Below are 20,718 nucleotides of genomic sequence, written 5' to 3'. Positions count from 1 at the left end.
ATTCCGCAGCAGGGGTTTTATGGGAGTGTCTTCCCTTGTCAGTATTTCTTTACATTTACGCAAGTATTTTTTTCTCTATGGTTCACGCTTACGTGCGCCGCGTCCGCCATGCATTATAAAGTTTAAAGTGTGGTCCAGTTGGAGCAAAGTTGAAGTAGAGAAAAGCGTCATTTTCACTGTGGTAGAGGGCACTAGATTATGTGGGGTCTAAGTGGCTGAAGGGTTCATGGGACATCCAGGCGGCTAGTGCTGCTGGGTAGACTTCGCCCGCGAATAGCACGGCCCCGATTCAGCGCTAGTATACGCTTCGGGGCTCGCTCTTATCTGAGTCGCCTCTGATAACGAATGCGCTGGGGACACTGGGCCCAACTTCAGACAGGCTGGATCTGGGATTCGGTGGCCAGTGCTAAATTTCGAAGTCATCGGAGGGCCTGTCACCGGCGTTTGGAAATGAAACTATTAAAATGTGTAACAAGCACACGCAAATAGCGAGCTTCACACATGAAGTTAGTCTAGTGAAGCGCGATCTGCATGCCAACCTAACCTGGTAGGCTATCACCATGGTCTCGCTCCGCGGTTAGCAGTGTAGTACGATGGTACTAAACATAGAGTTTATTAGTAAGTATACTGTAAGAAACTCTATGGTACTAAAAGAAACGGTGGTGGAAGAACACAATTGGGCGTCTCGTAATCGCCGGTACTGACGCTTTTCTTTGCCCGGAAAAAGCCAAGTCATTAATTTGACGCCGCGCCAGCGGCGGCCGCCTCTTCCCGCTATTTCTGCGAACTTGCAACTGTGTGGCATGGGAAAATTTTCTTACGATTTCTGTGCCCGGGGCGGAGACTTAAAGGCTTGAAACAACGCGCTTCGAAAAGCCGAAAAATGCACTGTTCTGAAGCGTTTCGTTTTGGAGACCACACCAAATTCGGAGCAGCGAATATCCCGGGCATCAACACAGAAAACTGGGAGAGTTGGTTTAAATTTATGTTCGTTAGGCGCAAAAAGGCACAGGGGACTTTTCGTCTGACCTCCGCCTGTTCGTCTTTTCGTCTCAACGAAAAGACGAACACAAACAGGGCACCCTGTTTGCGTTTACCTCCATTTTTTCGTCTGTGTCTTCTTGCGCCTGGTGAACAAGAATATTGCTTGCCCTAAAGAAAATCGCTGAATGTGTGCGGCTTTGAACGCACCGAAACCAGTGTAACGTGACGGGCTGCTATCAACGTTACCTGAGAGCCGCCCTCATGGGACTATAAACGCAACTTTAGAAACGGCGCCAACCATGCACACATTTCATGCGGACAACGGAAATCGCCTGAACGCTAACAAGATGAGCATGCCCGGGGACGGTACCCCCGATGGAATTGAATTCTCCGAGAGCCCTTAAAACGCCAATTGTAAGGCGGAGTTGTAAACGTTAAACCAAGAGTCAATTTTAAGGACTTTATTACGATTGGGGGTGACGTGAGCACATGGGAGGGCGTTCAGATGGTTCGAATCAATTCCCATCGTATACCCCGAGGCTAGTGTCCTATATGTCAGTTTCGGTTGGTTTGAGTCGCTTGCAGCTCTATATTATTTATATATATTGACTCGTAATTTTTATAAAAGCCGTGAATTGGTTTAGGCCTCTTGTGCCGTCTTACAGCAGCGCGTGGACACATTGCAACGGAAGAGTTACTTCGAAGAGCTCCAACAACAAGAATCAAACACAACGAAACCGCAGTGCATGCTGCTGGGCACATTAAGGATATGCTGCAGAAGTTTGCACCAAACGTATTTCCTCCAAACACGCTGCTTAACATTTGCTTAAAATTGAACTTGTAGCTCACCGGGCAGCGTTGACGCAGTGGAACGATCTGTGGTCGTTCTGCGTTGCAACCGATGGACATGTGACATAGAGCAGTTGCTAGGTCTGGCTGGAGCAGGGTCACAGCTCGGCAATGGGTGTTGCCACTCGCCGTGAGGCAGACAGTACACACGTTTTCTCCCCTGCAGTTTGTATTGGGCTTCACAACTGAATTCAAAGTTTCCTTTTGTTGTGGTTTTAATGATAAGACCATTTCCGGGTGGAGGCAGTGGGCAGTTGTGCTTGTCTGCTTGAGAAGAAAACGCAGGAAGAAAAATTATACGAGGAATTAGTAGATTAGAACACACACATTGTTTCATCACTGCGTGAGGACAGACTGAAGAAATAAGTGAATGCAGTGTTTCTTGATTGATTGCCTCCCTCTCCCATGAAAAAAACGGTAAAAACTCTTAGGTGCAAACTGCCGGGTAAATGCGTAACCCAGCGCAGTGATATGACTGCTATACACAAATGCATAGCTGCATAGACGTTTTTTTTTTTTTTTCAGGAGGATATGAGTAAGGCGCCTAGGGTCTTTCAATAAATACCTCCCTATAAGACCCTATCGATTCCTATGGAGCTGTAGACAGCGTTGCTATATTCCACAAATGCGTCGCTAAAAAAAGTTTTCAAGGATATATATACAATGGGATGTCAAGGTATGATGGCCCAAGTGTTTTTGATTAAATACCTGTATAAGACCCCATTATTTATATCACGGTGTCGAACCGGAATTTGCTCGTGTTCGGTTCGTGTTCGGGGTTTAGTTTTTCGGTTTCAGTTCCCGCTTCGGTTCCGGAGCCCCATTACGTTCCGGTTTAAACAGGTTCGAACTGGCTCAAACGAGTTCGGAGAGAAAAAAACGGGAGTATTTTTTTTGCTTTGCTGTTAACTTTTTTCTAGTGTTGCGTTTACGTTCCTCTGTCAAGCCGCTACAAAAAGAAGTTCGTAATGTGAGGTTTCTTTGCGCAAATATTTTGACCTGGCAAACTTGAAGGTTTCTCATGTGTGGTCAGCGATCACAACACTAACTGAACCGAAATAAAAGGTTCGCCGGGACACTTAAGGCTGCTTTTGTCTGTCACTCTTTACCATGTGTGCTAAGCATTACTCTTTGTTTCCGCCAGAATATTTCCTAATAATTTGGCTTAGTTCATTTACACAATTGATTTTAATTTCGTTCTGGCTCATAAAGCCGCAGTTTTATACCCCGCAGTTGTTTCGTTGAAGGAACAAAAAAAATGGCTGACGATTGGAACACTCCCTAGTGCGAAATTTGAGCGCAGTGTGAACTGCAGACTTCTCGGCGACGGTGCATAGCTGCTGTGCCTCAGGAAGTGATCTCGTCATCAGCGAACGAGCGGTGGTGCGCGCATTCTATGGCATTATATCGTACAGCGTTTCCACCGGAGAGCATTTCTCGCGTGGCCTCGGCATAGCGCCCTCTTCCTCACACATTTCCAATACTTTTATCCTTCGCTTTCCTGCTCGCAATATCTTCGATGGCCTATGCTTTCTGTCGGTTGCAACAAGACCGACGCTGAGGGGCCACGCGAAACCACAGGAGCGGGCGCTTAAGAGCTGCGCTCTAAATCATGACTCTACGTAGTCGCCGCGGTGCCGCCTTGTAATGAACTCTCTTCGCCAACCAGTGACGGGCCGCACATCTTGTCCAAATTATGTACCCTCGCCGCAGTCTTCTGGCAGGCAGGCACGTTGCCTTCTGGCCAGGGGGCAGCGCCCCGGTGCCGCCGACATCCGGCCCTTCCGCCTCCTTATTGTCGCGTTCTCTCCAGAATCTTCTGGTAATGGACAGCCTCCCTGCAGGTTGCCCCTTGCCCGGTCAGTCCACTAAGCAGACGATGCTTTTGTCCGCGATTGTTTTAAATGCAGAGCATTTCTTTAATTCACGATGTCACCCGGCGTTGGCGTGCCTCGGCGTCCGCAACAACCGTTCCAGGTGCGCCCTCTCCCCCACTCCTCCTCTCCCGCATCACGCTACCCTCCTCGCTCTCAACAACAGGTCCGCACCCCTCCCCCTACACTATATAAAAAAATAATACTTACCGGCGCCTGGTTTCGATACCACGACCCTGCAGGCGGAACGCAAGGTACATGGTGCTCTACCCACTGCACCACAAAGCCGACACAGAATGGAAGGCTACGAACGCGCCTTATATCCTTGACTCATTCAAACTACGTCAAGAAGCTGCTGATACAACGCATTCACTACCTGTGGGCGGAACGCGAGGTACATGGTGCTCTTCCCACTGCGCCACAAAACCGACACAGAATGAAAGGCTACGAACGCGCCTTATATCCTTGACTCATTCAAACTACGTCAAGAAGCTGCTGATACAACGCATTCACTACCACCAACTCCCCAAACACTAAATGTTAACGCAATACACCCACCCCCTATGCGACGCATTTACTCGAGTCCCTCTCGCGGGGAGATGGGCCCTTTTTTTTTGGTAGCATCGAGTGTCACCCCGCCGCCCCCCTTTCCTCCCCCCCCCCCCACCTTACCCCACACACACACACTGGGTGGCTCGTGGGGTGTAACCCGAAATAACCCATTCCCGTTTAACCCCTTCCCGTTTGAACCCATTCCCGAAACGCCCTTCCCGCTTGACCCGTCCCGTGTGCGCTCGTTTCCGAAACGACTTTCCCGTTTGGGCGCTTCCTGTTTCAGCCCGTTCCCAAAACCCCTTCCCGTTACAACCCGCTCCCAAAGCGCCCTTCTCATTTGAACCCGCATTGTTGCAAACCATTTGAATTTCTGAAAATATGCGTTACCGTCTTCGAAACTGTTCCCCAAAATGTGCTTACAAGCAACGGGTCATGCACTAAAAACTTGTATGCACCAAATTTTCCGGAATCGACCGGTATTTCCGGCCGATAAAAGTTTCCGAATGCCTTAGGTCGATACAGCCCTCTTGACACAAAATTTGTAGCGGCGACAGTGTACTATAAGATACCCAATATCTTGAGGAATGCACGCATTGGATTTTTCTGCAGTTGGTGTTCGTACGTGCATGCGGCTGAAATTTATTTATCAGCCGCTCTTATGCTCATTGTTTGGAGCGTAGCTTTGTCTTCGGGTTCGAGAGATCTATAGATCAAAGATGTCCGTAGGAGAGACTTTAAAAAAAGGCAAAAAGATGTGCAGAAATCTGATAATTGGCTACAAATGACTTTCCTACGTGAGTAATGGGCAGATATTTTTATTTATTTACTGATACTTCACGGCCTGGTCGGGCTCATGCAGGAGTGAACATAAAAGCACGTCAGTATTGGTTGGCGTAGTTTAAAAATGCCCTGCACAAATAAGTAAAAGACATAATTATGTAAAAGACGCAAAGGGGTCCGAACAAGGATATGCATTCGTAATGTATTCCAATTTTAAAATACGACGATTCAACCAGAACACATATTTACAATACGTGGGGAAAATTCTTCTAACGATACCGAGTTCACTGTTCGTTCAGTTAACGTATTCCAGTAAGAAATTGCACGAGGAAACGAAGAGAACTTTCGAATAGTAATTCAGCTGATTGGCTGCCTAACAGTCTTACTATGATGTCTTCTGGCTTAACGTCTGAAAGGCCCTTGGAGGTAGTATTCCCGCGACAATTTTAAGTTTCTGTAGTAAAGAAAATTTAGGCTAGAGACGACCCTGCACTGCTTAGGTTTTTGAAGGTTTGTCCTATTATGCCAATTGAGTACGCTAGAGTGACGGCAATAAACAGAATCAATAAAACGCAAAGCTAAGTTCGTAATTTTCGCCGCTTCTCATGAGTGTGATTTTTTTATAGCCAGATGTGGCATATGTATCCAGATACATAGGGTTACTTTATTTTTATACATCTTTTTATCTGTTATAGTTTTCATCTGTTTCTTTTCGACATTGATCTACACCTGCGCTAATATAACGATTAAATGTGTTAGTCCGCCAAATACGATTTCTTTCAAAGTGAGGGTGTTTTTGCGATTTTTTATTTGTGCTTCCGCGGCGCTTTTCTGGGCTTGTTGGTTTTATCATCTTTTGGTTTGTTAATGTAAAAGACTTGTTTGTTAATTTAAAAGATTTGTTTATTAATTTGTTAATTGTTAATTTCTTTGTTAGGCTTTGTTAATTTAAAAAAATTGTTAATTGGTATGACTTGAATTGTAACCAAATTTCGTCGTCTGTAGATTCAAAAAGTGAAGCCCAGGTTTGAAAAGCAGTCAAGGACTCTGGATGTACTGAGCATTCTATCGCAGCGACAAACGGAAATAAATGAAAAATAATATGAGAATGCTTTTTATAACATTTCATAAACTGGGTATGTTATTCCGGGAACGGGCTAAATAAATAGGAAAATACGAAACGGCAAGGTTCTTTCGCCCCGGGTTGAAATGGGAAGGAACAAACGGGAAGGTTGAAATGGGAACGGGTTCAAACGGGAACGGGCCAAGTGGGAAAGGGCGCAACGGGAAGGTCGTTTTGCGCCGGGTTGAAACGGGAGGGAACAAGCGGGAAGGGTGAAATGGGAATGGGTTCAAACGGGAACCTCCCGGCTCGTGACGGGTTTCCACTCGTCTCCAAATCACGCTTCCCCACCGGAATCTTCTGCTGGCATGTGGGCAGCCTCTTTGGAGGGCAGGTAACCCCTGTGGGGAGCAAACAGCCTGTCCAGCCACCCTATCACTTTTGGTAACACCCAATGACTACACATGTATGCGGGCACGCATACGTATTTCAGGAATGTTACGCAAAAAATCGTATGTTACGAGAAGTTCTTCGTTTGCTACGCTTTTCATGTACCTATAGTTCCAACGGCGATTTAGCTTTAACACGAAATCATTAGCAGTGCTAGAAGTCGAAAACTGTCCGGCGTTGGCGTCAGCCTCCACCTGCAAAGCGTGGCAGGTGGCGTATCGAGCAATTTCATTCTCCCCACCTTTCACGGGCTAACAGATCTCCTAGAAGGAAGGAATTGCTATAATGACTCACTGAACATAGGAAAACACCGACGATTGTAACTTGCTAATGACACCTCAGGGACAGGTGGCAGCGAGTGGGTTGAAGTAAAGGAAGTAGCTCAGTGTATTCACAAGCAGTGGTGTAACGCCCTGCATTTTCACAAAAATGCAGATGTGGAGATAGTAACACCTGTAATCGTTATAATAGCGTAAACGGAGATAATTGGCAGGACAGAATTTTGAAGAAACAAAAATAAAAAATAGAAAAATGAAAATTTCCCAAAAATGGTTTCACAAAATCGAAAATATGGGTTTGTACAGTTCCCCCAAGACAGAAGAATAAACGAAAACCTTCCGCGAAAGAACGTGGAAATGCCTATAAAAATATCGTAAACGGAACTACTCTGAAGTACGCCTTCCATCGTCGAAAAAAACCTTATTAGCGACGTAAACGAACTTCACCGCTATGCAAGTATATATGTTTACATCATTGGTGAAAAGAAACAAACGGAAACTTCAAAATAATACAATATTTCAAAGTATTTCGCTATTCAGAGCCATATTTTGATGCAAAGAACTCAGTCTACACAAGCGGCATACGATGCTACGCATTAGTAGCCAATTCTCTGAATTTCTGCAGATCTTTTTTCTTTCAGTTTTGTTGCTTCCTTCGGTCTTACCTCCGAGCTGGTGGACTAGAATGCACCCCAGAAAAATCCGCCCTCCTCAAGCTCTGTTCCCGCACGTACAAAAAACGAACAGACCCAATCCCCGTTCCGGAGTTAGCGATCAACAACCTAGCAGTACCCACAGTCCTCCAACTCCGCATACTCGGTCTCAGCATACCCAAAAATGGAAGCCGCTCTCAAACCTTACCTGCATTAAAACGCACCCTCACACAATTCACGTGCCTCGTGCGAGGCATCGCCCACCGCCGCTACGGTTTTCAGTAGAAGGGCACTCTCAGAATAAGGCAAGCAACAGTGTTCAATCGTCTAAATTACGGCACACCATACCTGGCTCTCAAATCGGTCGAAAAAGAAAAACTCAACTAGGGGTACACAACACTTTGGAAGAATAGCACAAAGCTCATCGTTGCTCCCAAATCACCCGTTTCAAGCTCACACCTACCGGACGAGACACCCTTACACGCCTCGGATACCCAGTACCGCCCAAAAAAGACCACCCCAACGTGTCCACCTCCAAATCCGCCAACACATTCGTGTAGCTCCCGTGCCGCGGAATATGCAACCCCTTCACGGAAACGCACGCCAGAAAGCACGAGTCGATGCGGTTACGAAGAAGCACACAGGGAACCTTACGAGACGCTACACAGACGCCGCCCGCTATACCCGCAAACCTTCTCACGCAGTCACGGTTATGGACCACCAGGGAACCGAAGTCACAGCCACCACAATATGCACCACCTCTACCAACACCGCTGAGGAAATCGCCATCGCCTCAGCAGCTACAACAAACAGCGAATACATTACAGTCATAACGGACTCGCAAGTAGCATGCCGGCAACTATCAGCTCGGCGGCATATCTCCCTTCGCCCTCAAGATCCTTAATACCATCTCGCAGCTACCCGACATCCATATCGTTTGGGCCCCTGGACACCAGTCTCTCGACGGAAATGATGCGGCACACGCCGCTGATCGAGTACACACCCTCCGGGCCATTTCCGAAGAGAGACAACACACGGAGAAGACCCCCCACACACTGAATGGATACGCGGACAGTCACTCTCACTTCAGACACGAGCGTCAACGTTTCCCTCCCCCCAACTCTCACACTCCGCCGGCTACAGACCAACTCCTCTTACCCGCGCACTGTACCCTCCTCCACCATATCTACCCCACCCAATATTATAGTACCTGCCACTTTTGCCCCCAGCCAGGCACACTGTACAACCTGGTCTGGGAGTACCAACAATCCCCGTCCCTCACACCCAATCCCCGTCCCACGTACGAGCAGTGGGTAGACCGGCTGTCCAGCTCGGACCTCTCGACCCAGCGCTTGCTTATAGAGAGGGCACGAGCAGCCAGCAAGGACCAGGGCATCCCGGGCAAGCGGACGCCCCCCGGTGCTCTCACCATCCTACACCATTAAGCTCGAAATTAAAGATGTTTATTCTCTCTCTCTCTCTCTCTCTCTCTCTCTCTCTCTCTCTCTCTCTCTCTCTCTCTGTCTCTCTCATATATACAGCGAAACCCCGTTAATTAATTGGGATTTCACGGGACCGAAGAAATTGTCCGAATTAACCGAGCGCCCCAATTACTGCGAGTACGGTCGTAACACCTAAATAATGCTTTCAGTATCACCAAACCTTGATTTTTTTACGTTAGTCACTGTCGTTTGCTGACAACACAAAATTGTTCGACCCAAAACACAGAAAAAAAGACGATTTTATGGTCGCCTGCCTTTGGCGGCCAGATGATCTCCACAGCGATGAGCACTCTGCCTTTGACTTAGTTTGTGAACCAGTGCCATATGCTTTGTGTGTGTGTGTGTGTGTGTGTGTGTGTGTGTGTGTGTGTGTGTGTGTGTGTGCGTGTGCGTGTGCGTGTGCGTGTGTGTGTGTGTGTGTGTGTGTGTGTGTGTGTGTGTGTGTGTGTGTGTGTGTGTGTGTGTGTGTGTGTGTGTGTGTGTGTGTGTGTGTGTGTGTGTGTGTGTGTGTGTGTGTGTGTGTGTGTGTGTCGACTCCCCTATGATTTGTATAAATCATATATGTTTTGTATAAAATGCAAATGATCCCTCCACGATGCAATATCTGAGAATGAAACATAAAAAATTGAACTTTTAATGTTCGCTTTAGCAATTTATCAACCAATCTGCGCCCAATTTAAAGTGTACAGACTGGGTAAAAGACGACAAAACTTTTACGTTCAGGGCCATATTTAAAAAAAAAAACACCTTTCAATTTTTGTGAAACTTTCCCAAGATGTCTACCGTTAAACTTACTTTGGTTAGAAGCAAAAACACCTTGCATCATATTAGAAATAGCAAGAATATAGCGCCCCTTTACTACAAAGGCGGCACCGCTGGAACGTATACCCTGAAAATCCGCTCAGCGAAGGAACGATGTTCATCGGGTTTAGCTCTCAGAGCTTCCTCTGGAGTTCTTAAAGCACTGACATTCTTCCTTTTGATATGCTATTTAGCCTTTCAGAGCTGTTCATGTTGCAGACACACTGGATCCGTGCACTCCCCTATCCTGAATGCTAGGTTTATATAGAATATATCCAAGTCCTAAGCACGCAGATGTCAGTGTTTCCTGTCTGAGCACCCCTCGAGGAGCATGGCTGCCAGGGATCCATGCTCGCGCTGTAGACACCTTAGTATCTGTGTCATGTGTGGGTGGCAGTACGACGGCACATGAAGTGGCTGAGCCAAAGCAGACGCGCGCAGCTTTATTGGGCTTGCTTATATAGCCGCATGCGCAGCCAGCGAAGGGAGAGGGGGTGACAGTGGGGCTTCATATCGGCTCGCGGGCCGCGATAGCCAAGTACCATATATCTAATGAAAGTACGGTGAACAAATTGAGAAAGTTTCACAAAAAAAGTGAGAGTGCTTTTTAAAATCTGTGGCGGAACCTGAGTTTTGTCACATTTTACACAATCTGTACACTTTAAATTCGGCGGAGATTGTTTTTTATGATTCCAACGTGGACATTAAAGAGGGCCTTCCTCTATTCCATTTTAAGTTCTATTCGTGGAGGGATCATTTGCCTTTTATACAAAACACATATAATTATTACAAATCTGAGGGGAGTCGGTATCACTGCAGTTCGTCGTCGAGAGCCAGGCGGATAAAGCTCTTCTCTGGCGCTGTATGTGTTCCAGCGACAAAATAATGCAACATGTTTTTCTGATGACAAAAGAACATGTAAGGGCCTAAATCTGGGGAGAATTAAAAAAAATCGATGATTTTTTTTTCATATTATCATCTGAACTTTGTGCTTCTCAGTTTTTTCTTCAAACTAGCGCACCAGTTACGTCTTAACATTGCAGTATACCAATATAATATTCCGTGTGTTTGTTTACAAATGGAAGGAGTGCACGTGAGTAAAATTTGAAAGTTGTAACTTAAGCACTTTTTGTAATATAGGCTCAGAGTTCAAAAAAAAAAAATCTTGCACCCCTCAGTCTAACGACCATGATGGTTGAACACGAAACTTTCTCGTGGTGGACTCTTTGGTAGGCTAATCCCACTCGGCGAGTATGTGCTGCTGTGGAGGTACGCAGAACTTTTCCAGAATACCAACAGCAACTTTCGGGTGTGCACTCCGTGGGACTAACGTTTGGGTTTGGGGTGTACGGCGCGAATCGGTACTTGCTGCTTGGCGTTCGCTTCGACCGTGTCAAAAAAAAAAGAAAAAAAAGAAGTGTCCCAATGGAGCAATCGGATAGACGCCGGCTTCATAACGCGAGGGACCCACGTTCGATTCCGGCCACTACACCCACGATCACTGATCCCCATCGTCAGAGAAAGTCGGCTTTCCCGCACGGCGTATTGGCGTGCAACGTCATCAGCGGAGAGATACTAAAGCTTTAAAATTGGTCCCTGAGCCGAATTTGACATTTCATTGCGAAAAATGTATGTTCTTGTCAGCGACAAAACTTTTATGGAGAAGTTTATACCCGGCTTAAATGCGTTATAAATATACGCATTGCCCCTCACGAATAGTTTCGTAGATTGACGTCGCTAAAGTTGACCGAGGCGCGCGGGCAGGTAGCGATGAAAGTCCACCTTGTCGAGTTTGAATCTTGACAGTAAGAGAATTTTTTTTCCAGGGAAAATATTGGTGATGTTTGAGCATTAGAATAATCAGGGAATGATACACATAAATTTAAAGAAAATTTTAGAGGTCGATCAGGCACCATTTGTTCGTTGCTATCTGAAATCACCCGGGGGCAAAATTAACGGGGTTGACTGAATACTTACTTTGAAATCCCCTGGATGAATATGAAATATGCATCAGGCAAATATATATTAACTTCAATGCGACATGCCAATCTTACGATAGAAACATAACGTAGTATATGCGCAAAGAAAAATATGTTATAGCATTTATTTATTTATTTATTTATTTATTTATTTATTTACTTATTTATTTATTTACAATACTTTCATGGCCAAGAGGCCCTACAGAAACGAGGGGGGGTGGCGGAAGTATGACAACCAACAATGGTAGTACATGGGTGGGAGTACATAGTATTACTACACACTGTAACAAATGAGGTTTTGTAGGGTAGTCTTGAATTGGGAATGTTCTGAGATGGCAGCACTGAAGGCGGGAAGGCGGTTCCAGTCAACGCTGGTTCTTGGAATAAAAGAATCATTATAAAGGTTAGTCCGACAAGAAGGAACACCAACTTTGTTTACATGGTCCGAGCGGGATGAAATATATGTAGGCGGAAGCATCAGCTGTTCTGTCAGGTGAATGATGTGGAAAAATATTTTTTGGAAAAGGCAAAGACGATGATATTTGCCACGTACCGACAAGTCAGGCAGGTCAAGAACAGATTTAATTGAGGTGACACTGCATTACGGCTATAGTTCGATAAAATGAAACGAGTCGCACGATTCTGGATGGCTTCAATGGATTGGGCGAGCGTGATTTTTCCGGGGTCCCAGAGCGCGCAGGCGTACTCTAATTTTGGGCGAACGAGTGACTTATAAAGTGTTAATTTAACTCCCGACGGCACGAAGAAGTTCCGGCGCAAATATCCAACCATGTAGTTGGCACTGTTAGTTATGTATTCTACATGTATATTCAAAGTTAGATCTTTCGTGATACGAAGCCCGAGACATCTGTAAGAGTCAACGGAATAGAGGGGAATATTATTCAAATGATACGCATGCGGGTTGTTCTGCAGCCGAGATATTCGCATTGTTTTGCATTTAGTGATATTTATTTCATAAGCCATTTTTTTGCACCAATTAGAAACTCTGTTAAGATCATCCTGGAGTTCATGCAAATCATTGGGGCAGTTAATTTTGTGGTATAAAACACAATCATCTGCAGAAAGTTTAATGGATGAGGGAGTGACGCAGCTAGGAAGGTCGTTAACATAAACGAGAAAGAGTAGTGGCCCCAGGGCTGACCCTTGCGGCACACCGGAATAGACAGGAGATGATGCCGATGAAAAACAAATAGCAAAGACGTATTGCGTGCGCTTAGGAAGGAAACTTTTGGTCCAAAAAAGTACATTGTCATCATGTTTAGCTTGCTGAGTTTAAGAATAAGTAATCATGCGAGACAGAGTCAAAGGCGTTGGCGAAGTCGAGGAAAACACAGTCAGTACCACAACCCTATTCTACATTAATGAACAGATCGTTATTGAAAGAAAGTAACTGCGTTTCACACGATAGATATTTTCTAAAGCCATGTTGGCAATTACTGAAAAATGAATTAGACTCTAAGTACCTAATAAGATGGGAACACAAAATATGCTCAAACGTTTTACAGGGAATACTCGTTAAAGATATAGGAGGGTAGTTGCCAGGAAAATGGGAATCACCAGACTTGTGAACCGGAACCACGTTCCCTTTTATTCAATCAGCAGGAAGGGCACTTTGCTGTAAAGATTGCGCAAAAATTTAGGACATAAATATGGCCGAGCACAGTTGCACATTTGAGCATTTTTAATTAATCCAGTCGGGGCCAGAAGAAGAAGTAATTAGTTTGCGAACACCAGGCCAGTCGATATTTATTGAATACATACGCTCAGCAGTTTCACTGCATAGAACAGGAAGACAAGCGGGAGCATGAACGTTGAAAGATGCAGAAAGCTGCAAAAATTTAGATGGTAGTTGTATTTTGTGCGCAACGAAATTTCGGGACTGAGAAAGACGGGTCGCGCCGCGAAATTTTCAAATGCCAAGAACCCAAAAATATCGAAGTCTGTGCGATCCACCTTAACCGGACCGCTAATTCCTCTAATCCCAAGTACTGAATACACCAATCTCACTAATTCCCATTAGCTCACCCACTTATTTCCCTAATCCACCCAGTCTATCCGCTAATCCGCTTTAACCGACTTTAATTCATGCGCCACTTAATTTCAAGGTTGAGCAGATTTAAGATGATATTAAACTGCTGTCGCATCTACTTCCGAAGTGGAGATGACAAGGCGCCAAAGTGCCTTTTTTTCAGTTCTCATGGTATTTCAGAGAAGTAAACAAGGGACACAATGGCACTGTACAAGACGTCCCGCTGACGTAGAGGACTGCGAGTGTTTGTGTCTCACTGCTGTCTGTATACAACTGCCTATTCAAACGAGAATAAGTGGAAGAAATGGATTTGTTGTTGATGATGTACCTGAGGGCCTTCCCAAGGGGGAACAGGTTTATTAAAATTACAAACACCTAGAAGACTCTACACAATATTAAACACTATGTACAGCCTCCCAAAATTTTTATAATGTCACGGGAGCGATGATCGAACGGCATGTTAGCGCCTTATCACAGGGTCCACCGGTGAAATAGGCCAGAGTACGCGCACGCGCACATAGAATTATCTGTTGTATGAGCGTCGTCTACTACGCTGTACTCCTTAGAGAAACACACCCCAGTTATTTTATGTGCGGAGGCCGTTTCGCCCCACGTCAGTTTCGCCAGCCACTAAAGGTAGCAAAGCAGCGTAAACATTCCTAATGCACGTGCACTGAAAGTAATACGAAAGAAAAATCGAACGTGCATTGGAGGCTTGCATGTGCTTCAGGTAACCGCCGTTATGTGTAAACAAAGTCATGCCGAGAGTGTGGCAGGGGGTATAGCACTCTCTAGGAAACAGCGTTGCGGACGATGCCCACAAAAGAGAGGTCTTTTGTACGTGCGCTCACTCTCGCCTATTTCGCAGGTGGCCATTATGATAAGGAGATCAGATTCCGATCGGTCATCACTCCCGTAATATTACTAAAAATTTGGGAGGCTGTACATAGGAACCACGAACAATAGGCTATAATATGTTGCCTCGGCATATACGTTAAATTAACCTATTCTACATGCAAAATAAAACTGGGGGAGATGGGCAGTATCTAATGCAAACTGATAGTATATACGTACAACTGCAAAATAAATTCAGGGTAATAATAAGAATTGAACCTGATATGTCGTGGAACTACAAAATACGCATAATATTTGGTGGTGTGGTACATATATCTTCAGACGCGAGTTAGAGCACCATGATCAAAAACTACAAATTACAGTTTTGAAGTCCCGAAACCGGTTCGGAACGGTTCCTTAGATTCGCTCCGGTTCGGGTTCAGTTAGAAAATGGCAAAAATAATGCAGGTTCGCTTCGGTTCCGGTCCCGTGCAAAAATTCGGGTTCGGTTCCGGTTTCGGTTCGGTTCCGGTTGCGGTTCGACACCCTGATTTATATGGAGCTCCAGCCCCTGAGCTCGTTTAGGTCGGCTTCACTCCTCTACACAAGTGCTTACGCAGGAAAACATGTTTTAGGTGAATTATAAGCAACCTGATATTAAATTACGAAGATATAGCGCCGTTTCTTAAATAGTTCTATAAGGCCCCATGCCTTTACGGAAAACGCTTTAATGTCAGTTTCAATGTTTGGAGAAATTCCTTGCTGGAAAAATATTTTTAGGGGCAATGCAAGCCGTCTTTTCTGAAAATAAGAAGGCCTTATAGAATTTTATTAATATCATTTTTTGACTGACAGGTTTTTTTTGTTGAATGCCCGACAAGTAAACCACACACATGTACACACAGACATTAATTCACGCACGCATGCACGCACACACACGCGCGCGAACTCACGCGTGCGCATGCGTGCTCGCGCGTGCACGCATACTATTAGGGTTGTGGGATGCGAAACGAATTTGTTAGAAATGACTTTTGAAATAGCCCCACTTTTAGCCCCACGGTAGCAAAAGGAGTGTTTTCTGATAAAAGCCTGAGTTGAGTGTGTTTCAAAAACGTACGTTTCGCGTTCCTTTCGAGTTTCCGGTACTCTGACGTGCCCACTTGTTTTGAGTGGCATCCGTGTCGTCTGACTTGATACAAAAAGGTTGTCATTTGTGTTCGCTCGAAGTGGTCACTTTGATACGGACAAATCTCAAAATGTTGCTCCTGGTGCCGAAACTTACGGGAAACAAGAAAAGGTGTTAAAATGCGATTACGTTATGCTACAGTGCACGGGTTTTACAGGATAGCGCAATCCCTGCGTGACTCTTTAATTAACAGGGCGACCGCTTCGCTTTCCGCTGCCCACATTAAACGTACGCTTAGTTAAATTCTTCGAAATTTTTTTTGTGTCTACATTGTGTAATTTAAATCATGCGACCATTCGTTACACTTTTCAGTGAAACTATTCAGTGAAGCTATAAAACCTCAGTTTGCTCGTACATATCGAAAGAGGAAACGCCATGTGTCATTCGCGGCTGCCACAAGTTCAACCGTAATGGCGTAGCTCTTGTTTGCAGTGGACATTGATGCTATCCCGGTCGTGAGAACTTAAATGCTGGAATATTTCTTGGTTACCACTGACTTCTTTATTGACAATTTCTACAGATTAAACATTCTCCTAATTCCTTAAAGGGGCCATGAAGACAACATGCAAGTTTCGTTCATTCGAAAGATCGCCTCGAAAGAATAACATTGACTGCAGTTTTAACGCAAACTTCACGCAAATAACCTACATAATTAAGAAAAAGAGAATGGCCATGAGACCCACTAGCTCATTTCCGGCACTATAGAGCCTATGACGTCTTATCGGCAGGTGTAGGACAGGCTGAGGCCGGCAAACGCACACGCAACTTAGGAAAGGCTTACAAGCTTGCAGAACTAACTATTTTCGCTTAAATGCAATGCATATTAATTTTATGGCAGTAAGAATGGTGGGGTAAACAAAGAAAGTTACGAAAGTACACGTAAACAAAAGAAGTACTTAGTGCAGCACTAGGCCGGCCGTGGCGTGATGCCTGCCGACGCTGACTTGTAGTTTCATAAACGTGTTCCTAGCCTCCTAGTTTGCTTGTTTTAGTAATATGAGACTTTTGTACACAAATAAAAAATGAAACTCTCGCTTGCTAGACAGCGAGCGTCATCTTTTGCACACTGACTAAACTACAATTTGTTGTTTATTTTTTGTTTCAGTACACAAATGATCTAGTTTTAAAAAAAAAAGAAACTACGCCATTTGGAACATGTTCTTGGAACTATAAAACGTTTCGTATTGGTGCGACATGACTTTTAAGCCCGTGGGTTATGCATTAGTGTGTATAATAGGAATAAGATCCGGTGAGTCCACGTAACAGAATTCGGGTGCACTGGGCTTGTCTTGCACGACACTGGCGAACCGGCATAGGCGACACTGCCACTCCCGTCGCCCTGTTTGTCCATTTATACCCACTGTTTCTCAAAACAATTATTATCAACCTATATAAAAATAGAACAGGTACAAGTCCCGTCAGAAGCAAACTGAGTGGTAACAGTAGTCTGTGGCATTATCGCTGCGCGATCCATACCGGCGGACGATAACGAATTACCAAAAATGGCGTCGTGCATATAGCGGCGGACGCAGACAGCATACTAACTTTTGTTTTAGGCACCTGCCCGCAATACGTCATTTCTGATGTCACAAAACATACCGTTCAGCGGGAGGATTGAATTTTGCCATAAATTGTTTAGTGTGTTAGTGAGTAAAGACTTGCTCGCTGCAGGATAAGAGCTGAGGGTGCTATAAACACCAAATCTTTTGTATTAAAACAAGGCTGCATCGTGTTTTCATGGCCACTCTAAACGCCGCCTACATGTGGATTTCCAAGCGTGGAGTTATAGCTTACGTCCCCAGTCGGCGATAAGTATGGTACGAAGTAAAGCACAGCATTGAAGTTATTTCTGTCGCAGAAAAATGCTAGTTAATCGGCCAAAATGGCTTGGAACATAGATTACACATTCTTTACTTAAACCTAGTGAAGTAATTAACGCTGTTCACGAATCTCTTTAGTGTCACTATAAACGGACTAAGAGACTCAGCAACTTCTTTTAAGTGAAAGAGTACATGCACGTTTGAGGCGGCTTTCGGTAATGTTCGATGACGAACGACGCTTCCTGTCTTTAATAATAAATAAAGCTCTCTTTCTTTTTCTTGCCTTATTTTACGACGTCAAAAATACGTTTCGAAGTGAGCGGACCGAAATGCGACCATCCCTACATAGACCGTACTGTGCAGCCACCTAGCTGAAGGTATTGAGAACACTCCTCAATTAGCCAGCGTAACAGCTGGCAGCAGAAATTGGTCGTGTAGTTGGTTAATCGTGGGTAATTGCGCTTGATTAGCGAGAGGGTTAATCGTGGTTTCAAGCATTGAAATTACACTCGAGACATGAAGCGTGCAACGCTGAAGTAACGCTGGTAGCACCTGGCGGTCTATAGAACGCGCGCTGATTTACCCAGCGGCAGTGCGGTTTCCCGTTTCATGCATGGGATTTGTATTTTATGTGTTGTTTTGCTTCGTGTGTTTCCTGGTTTTGAATAGCGCAATACAAGCCTTAGCAACAATTTTATTTGCCAGTCCAGTGGCTGTCGCGCGCGCGTGCACGACAGCCACTGGCACGCACACGCGCACGCACACGCGCACGCACACGCAAAGACAGGCACACGCTCACGCACACAGACGCGCAAACAAATAATTACAGAAATGGAAGATAACAGCTAAGAACACCAAGTTCACCGGAAACGTTCGTAATTTTAACTTGAAATAAGGCAAAAATGCGGGTCATCTTTACGCAACGAATCCCCAATACGCGCTTCACATCTCTGTGCCACCCTCGGGGGGATACATGGGATGACTTTTTCTCTTGCAAAGGAGTAACGAGATTTGAAAACTATATTGGGAGTTCTTGCTTCAGAGTGATCGCTGGAGACTGTACCATCGAAATAATGAAGGGATCTACGTATTCGCTGCCTAGTTAAGATTTGCGCCCACAATTCATCCCCTAATTTTTTAAATCCATAATCAATGTACCAAGTTTCGTTCAAAACATTTTTCAAGCCTTGTGTTTAGTAGGAGTAATCGCACCCAGTAAGGGCCTAGCAAAACTTGCATGGCCGCTTCCTAACCCGATAACAGCTCCACGTATTTCTCTCCGCCTCGATGGCCTGGCCCACTGATGTTGAAGTGAGGCTATACGGAATCTTCCAGAAGCACGTTTCACGGCTCAGCTACTTTTTACGAGCCGTTTTAGTATAACCAGTCACTACCCGCCCCGTTGGCTGCTTTTTAGATGGGGGCGAAAAGCGAAAACGGCGGTGTGTTGAGGCTTCAGTGCACGCTTAAGATCTGCGGTCGGTTACTCAAAATTAATCCCGAGCCCTTCAGTACCGCGCGCCTAATAACCCTGACGTAGCTTCGGCGTGTGAAACCCCATAATATAATCTTTTCCTGATCACTAGCTGAAGCAATTTGAGCAAGTTAACTGCGACTTTCTCTCGCCTCTAATATGCTTATTTCCGCTATCGTCTATGAAAGTACCTAGAAGCACACATTCACTCCTAGAAACCGTCAACATGCCTAGACAAATGAGAAATTCTGGAGAAGCCATCATGTGTTGCTTTTTCCCGTCTTCGAGTTGAAAGACATCATGCGTTACGGTTTCGGTAGAAAATCTCACTTTTCCCCGCGCACCACGCCATTCAAGGCCACGCTGCCAATCATATTTGTCGTATATATATTATTAAAGATGTCAAACAACAATTACCCTAATTCGCATAAATTACAGTGAATACTCACATCGTCCTACAATGACGATTTCCCTGCGGCGAGCCCAATCCTCTCTTGTACATATCAAATGTATCACCTCGTCCGCAGCAACTTCGAATATTCCCAGCACTGAATTCCACTGATCTCCAACGTATTGGATCCCTGGAAAATTCGAAAATTGTTAAGATAAACGTGAAAACCTTGCGATATACTAAGTGAACGTTGCTGATTCTTTAAATATTTTCTTTTTTAACCCAAAAAAGCACGATTTAAAAATCTATGAAACAGCCTGAACTATCCACGTGGTATTAAAACAGGACAGTGCTACTTTGGTGTGACTTTTGCCTTCAGTGGAGGCGGAGACAAATTACCTAAGAACTCATATATTATATTATTTCTGGAAATATATACCTGCATTTCTCTTTCAAAATCCATTATTAACATACGTGCAGATTAACTGAGGAGGGAAAGAAGAAAAAACTTTATTAATGCAGAAGATAGTTTTAATAGGAGGGAGAGAAAGTTGAGCCTCTATAGAGAATGCTGAACACATACTGATTTCAAATTTATTTTTAGATTGCCTCGGCGTTGAACGAGTTGGTATGGTCACAGCGCCTACTTGTGACGTGGGCCAGGTATATCGGTTTTATACTATCCCCCTTTTTTTTTCTATGCCGCCAGAAAGCCGCCTACATGTAAAAAGCTTGGAGTACAGGCGACCAGAGAATTTGAGTTCATTTTTTTATGTTATAGGCGGAAGAAAATGCCCAGAACGCGTCGTTCGGAACGGTTTCACTGGGGATAGGCGGCGTGCTCTTGGTGATTCCAGACGTTCCTTGTTACTCGCATCGAAAAAAGGGAAATGGAGAGAGATGACACCGCGTCATGCGCACTTTTCGCTGCAAAGCCGGTGCAGCGCGCACATGCTTGCAGGTTTCTCAGCTCTTCCAACATCATTCATAGGTAGGTGCGACTCCTGGAATTAAGCTCCGCCCGCTTTGTTGTGTCGCTCCTCCAAAAACGCATTTCATATAGATTCTAATCCACAAACAAGTCACCGGAGATTATTCCTCGAAGTTGTTCCTATTTACATGAAAACTGGGAGTTATTGTTATAAAATTGGCGTTTCAGTGCGTAACATGATTTGTCGTCTATGAATATAGGGCG

General features: G+C 44.9%; 1 long non-coding RNA gene across 2 annotated transcripts in view; it reads right to left on the bottom strand.

Moving 5' to 3' along the window:
* Window positions 1–20,718, bottom strand: part of LOC144144950 (uncharacterized) — a 73,164-nt gene that overhangs the window by 13,764 nt on the left and 38,682 nt on the right. Inside the window, exons 3-4 of one of the 2 annotated variants that reach the window (XR_013317384.1) lie at window positions 19,582–19,713; window positions 1,834–2,100 (exon numbers count right to left, since the gene is read on the bottom strand). This is a non-coding gene — a long non-coding RNA (uncharacterized LOC144144950). The remainder of the gene's footprint in view (window positions 1–1,833; window positions 2,101–19,581; window positions 19,714–20,718) is intronic. The other variant, XR_013317382.1, reaches the window with a different exon arrangement.

The sequence above is a fragment of the Haemaphysalis longicornis genome, unplaced genomic scaffold, assembly GCF_048455015.1.
Source record: "Haemaphysalis longicornis isolate Haplotype H1 unplaced genomic scaffold, Haemaphysalis longicornis Haplotype H1 scaffold_1, whole genome shotgun sequence".
NCBI classification, from domain to species: domain Eukaryota; kingdom Metazoa; phylum Arthropoda; class Arachnida; order Ixodida; family Ixodidae; genus Haemaphysalis; species Haemaphysalis longicornis.
This window is presented reverse-complemented; position numbering and strand designations above follow the sequence as displayed.